Source organism: Arvicanthis niloticus, chromosome 11 (assembly GCF_011762505.2).
Source record: "Arvicanthis niloticus isolate mArvNil1 chromosome 11, mArvNil1.pat.X, whole genome shotgun sequence".
In the NCBI taxonomy this organism is placed as follows: Eukaryota; Metazoa; Chordata; class Mammalia; order Rodentia; family Muridae; genus Arvicanthis; species Arvicanthis niloticus.
In genome coordinates this window covers 988725-993807 of record NC_047668.1, presented here as the reverse complement: position 1 = coordinate 993807, position 5083 = coordinate 988725, and the positions used below count along the sequence as shown (strand labels likewise).

General features: G+C 49.9%; 1 pseudogene; it reads right to left on the bottom strand.

Annotated features, from left to right (window-relative positions):
* Nucleotides 1-1628: 1628 nt before the first annotated feature.
* Nucleotides 1629-3304, bottom strand: LOC117717263 (splicing factor 3B subunit 4 pseudogene; annotated as a pseudogene).
* Between the last annotated feature and the right edge of the window lie 1779 nt (nucleotides 3305-5083).

Here is a 5083-nt window from a genome sequence, read left to right as displayed (position 1 = left end):
GATTCCAGTCTTGCCTGGTCTGTGACTAGAAGTGACCTTCTCTGCCTGCTACTAAAGGACACCAGGAACACAGCCTCCTGAAGGACCAAGCCCCTTTGCTTATGGAAAAGCTGAGGTAACCCTTGTAAAGGTGACAAGCCAGTACAGAGGGAAACAGCCCAATAATCTGGCCTCCTTCTAATCCCTCCTGAAAGAGATGTGTTAGGCCTCAAATGACTTCTCCAGGCTAGTGATTCACTCTACCTCTGGGATCATTTCCAGAGGTCACAAGAGGCTGAAAAGGAAGCAAATTATCTTCACTCAAAGGAAAAACATGACCGGGATTGTCTACAGGCCTTTTACTATTTGGACTGGCCTAGAGAAGCCGGTGCTTTTAGAACCAGACCTTTAGGCTTGGGAGCACAGGCCCTGGAGGGCTGCAGAGCAGGCCAAGAACCAGTCTGTGCTACAATCATTTCTCCATGAGTTGGTACTTGGAGACCCTGGCCTAAAGAGGCCATTACAGTTAGTTGCACTGAGTCTACACGGGAAAGGCCTCCACAGTGTCTTGGCACCACCTGCCACAACAGGGGCAAGCCTATGGGAAGACATCAGTGGAAGGTTGGGGTTGGGAAGCTAGAACTAGTTAGAAGCTCTGAGGGTAGGAGTGGGGACGGCTCAGCAGCCAGCTATCCTTCAGCCCTGAGAGAATCAGAAATGGATGCTTGGGTGTGCTAGCCCTCTGCTCTCTTTTCCCCTTCAGCCATCCCCCACCCCCACCCCAGACAGAAGACCATAAGGCCAAGCCCAGAACAGTGCTAACCACACCACTGGAGCATTCCTCTGGGGACCTAGGGTAACAATGGACTTTTGTTTCTCAGCCTATAAAGGAAGCCCTTCTATGGGCTTTAGATACAATGTATTTCTAGGTATACACTCTCCAAGTTCACAGTGTCCTAGGTATACACTCTCCAAGTTCACGGTGTTTGAACACACCTCCCAGAATGTGTAACCCAGGCTGGCTTAGAATTCACTATGTGGTCAAAGATCCAAAGACGACCAGGAACTCTTTGTCCTGCATCTACCTCCCAAGCACTGGGCCCATAGGCGTTTACCACTACATTCAGGCAAGCACTTCTACTTATAAGGCTGATAAAAGCCATGTCAAGGGTCCAAGGTCACTGCAGAGAAGAGCTTATCATTTCACAGGGCCTCACGCTGGGAAGAGTCCTTGGCCCAGAAGTGGTGACCCCCATGCCAAGATCACCCACAAACTCCACTGAGATGGTCCCGCCCCACCAGAAGGCACCATGGCGATGGGAGAAAAGAGTGATGCTATGCCACATGCCTGCGTTTACCATCTCATCTGAGGTCAAGAGCCACCAGGGCCCTTCCCTGAGCTGCACCGTGGCTCTGTGGCCACTTCCTGTTTCTTTTTCTAGGTTATAAGAGCTAGAGTTAATGTGAGTCACTCAGTCAAGAGGTCCAGAGTCCGAGGCTGCCTCTTGAGGAGGTTGGGACTGGGAAGGCTGACACACCTGTCCACTCTTTTTTTTTTTTTAAACAAGAAGCATACTTTTATTTTTCTATACACGTGTAAAGAAATTAGGGCCAACATTTTAAAATAAAAATGAAGAAAAATCCCCTGTGGAAAACATGACATTGGGATGGGGACAGAGCTGCTGGGAGGGGTCAGTACATTAGCCCTGGTGAGCCATAGCATCTCTGATTGGTCCAAGAAATTAAGATACAGGAAGGATAAAAAGGAGACAAAGGATGGCAATTTACTGAGGAAGTGGGCCCCCAAGCGGACCATGAGGTGGAACGGGGGCCGTGGAGTGGGTCTCGGTAGAGGGAGGGGCCCCGCTGGTAGCCATACGGAGGGGATCTTGAAGGACCGATGTATCCATGAGGCGGCATGAAAGGAGGAGGCCCACGCATACCATGAGGAGGCATGGGACCTGGGTGACTCATGGGAGATCTGAGAGGAGGCCCTCAGGGGACATGCCCATCGGAGGAAGTCCAGGATGAGGCACTCCAGGAGGTGGCCGAGGTGGTGGCTCCTCCCCCCGCCCCCGAGCCTGGAGGCCCAGCATGGGGGTGTCCTAGGCCATGGGGGCCATGGTGGGCCAGCTGCATCTGGGACATCCCTGGATGGGGCATCCCACCTGGTGGGAAGGGGTGAGGATGTGAATGCCCAAGACCAGGATGTCCAGCCCTTGGAGTTCCTGCTGCTGGGGGCCATGTCCTCCAGCCCCAGGTGGCATAGGTGGTGGAGGCATAGCTGGGGGTATCCCAGGAGGGAGGGCTCCAGGAGGTGGCATGCCTGGTGGAGGAAGCCCAGAATCCCGGGATGAAACCACAGGATTAGGGGCAGAGGGCAGAGGGGGTGCATCGGCAAACAGCTCATGAGGGCAGTCAGCCTGGGACAGTGGGTTCTGGAGTCGTTCAGGTGCTGAGCCATGGTGTTCACCCTTAGAGTCCTTGAAGGCTTAAGACACAGCAATAGGGCGGTTACACCGGTACTACCCATTCATGGCCTCAATTGCTGCATCTGAAGCATGAGATGAGGCAAAATTAATGAAGGCATAACCCTTGGAGTTGCCTGTGTCAGGGTCCCGCATAAACTTGGGGGTCTGTAAGATGATTCCAAAAGCGCTGAAAGTATCGTAAAGAGCTTTTCATCCATTTCTGGGTCCAGATTTCCAATGAAAATGTTGTCTCCTACATCCAGGTTTTTGTTGTGAGCTGAGGCCTTGTTCACTCGTATTGGCTTCCCATAGAGTTTGATCATGTTCATAATCTTAATGGCATAGTCAGCATCTTCCTCACTCAGGAATTCAACAAAGCCATAGCCTTGGTGCTGGCCAATGACTCTATCCTTCGGCATGTGGGTGTTAACCACTGGCCCTGCCTGGAGAAAGAGCTCCCACAGCAGTGGCCCACTCACTTTCTCCTCTAGACCTCCCACGTACACCGTGGCATCCTGATTCCATCCGGAGATCGGTCCCGCAGCCATGGCAAAGGGCTCCCGCCGTCTCTAAGCAGCAGCACCGCCTCCTCACACCTGACTGCGCATAAGAAAACACACACTGCCTTTAGGGATGCTGTGGCTCGGCTCTCCGAGGCCCTTGGACAAGTAGACTTTTTGAGGAATTTTTTTGCTGACCTCCCTGGAAACATCGTTTTGCAAGGGCCCAGCCCTAGCTAATCATCAGTCAACAGCTGGGAGTCCAGTACAGATGCTTCAAAACAAGGAGGAAGCCACAGCTCAGACACGAGCCAGCATTCGTCAACCTGGTTCACGTAAAGGAACGAATCTCGCACAGTTCTATGGCTTCTATTACAATTTCTCAGCAATGGCTGGTTTTGTTGTGATAATGCTCTGCTGAGGCACTAAATGCCAAGGATAAGGCATTGGGAGATTTTGGTCACAGTCAATGTGCCAAGTCAACACAGGGATGCTATTTTTACCTTCTAGTTCTATTCACTGGAGTCTGTCCCCATCCGTGTCCCCAAATCAAACTTGTCTTTTATGCTAGTACACATAGGTGAACTTGCATTCAGAGGTGATTCGGGGGCACAGAGTTTGGGGCTGGGTCCTAGAAAAGATGGTCCGTTTTGCACACGACACCTTGTTCCGCCGGAAGAATTAGAAGGGGAGTAAGGGAAGGAAGCAGAGAGAAATCTGGAAGTTCAAGCCAGCTTCGGATACAGTAACTCAGTGGCTTCTCTGAAAGGAGTCCTGCTGTCTGTCCTCTAGTGACAACCTTTCTGAGATCAGAAACAGACACACTGCATCTGTGCAGAGGAGCCACGATGTTCCATACAATCTACAGAAAAAAGACAGAAACACGTGGCACCGTCTTAATCGTTGAAGATGTAGAGAAAGGAATTTGCAGACACTGTTAAATCCTTATCTTACGCCTCATAGACTCGGGGAGTGTTTGTTTTAACATTTAGCCTATCCCAGCTGATGTAAGATCAAAGTCCTTCAAAAGGCCATAGTTTACCCATTATTTGGAATATATCCAGAAAATGATGCTAGACACTGCCATATAATATCAACAAAACACCATCCCTTAGGCAATATTATTCTCCAACAATAGAGCATTCAGTAAATAAATTATAACTTTGCATCTAATATTATTGAAATGTATTTATTGATGTGAGGAAAAAACATGATGCAGAGCTACTTGAAGAAGAGGAAAAACCATGGGAGGTGTTTTCGTCACGTTTCTGTCGTTGTGACGAAACACAGGCTAAACGCACCTCGAGGGAGGCACCTTTGCTTGACTTACACTTGCAACCAGTCCATCTCTGAGGGAAACTCAGGCAGGGGCTCAAGGCAGGATCACTGCTTCCTGTCTTGTTACCAGACTTCATGATTGGACTTGCTATCCCTGTTGTGGGCAAGTGATGCCCCTCTGGGTTCAGTTCCACCATCATAGGCTAAACGTCTGCTTTTTAGTCTCAGCTAGGAACTGCCCTCCTGCCTGTCTTGCTCAGGGCTCAGCTCCATTGACAAAATGTTTCAGCTCTAAAGGAAGAAGTGCCTCTTCACCACAGTGGTTTCCAGAGCTTTCTGAGAGTTGCTAGACCTCAGAACTTTTCCTCTCCTTGGGATCCTAATTTGGATGACTTAGGCAAGCTCTACCACAGGTCCCCCATCCCTTCAGGACAGCTGAGGATGAAGGTCATGGTCTCCACCACAGAAGGGTGGGGAGGCACAGCCTAACTCCAGGACTCCAGGCAGAAATCAGCAGTGTCCTCTCAAGACAACCTGAGAGCCTGAAGTCCCAGGGCCTGACAGGCAAGATCAGAGTCTCCACTATTCTCTCCAAGTTCACAGGCAACAATATTTTGGGTTTATGTTTTGCCTTCTAAACACCTGGTCAAGACAAATTGAAATTGAAATTCCATTTTTCCCTGCCCTATTCACTCCCTACCCTTCTCAACATATCCTTTTGGGGAGGGACAAACCACAGGGGTTTCCTGTCAAGAACAGTTCTTTTCTGTTCTACCAGGAAAACCAGATAGTGGCACAAACTAACTGTAGATTTGTGTGTAGCATGGCAGAACTATTTTAATCAAGTTTGCTGTG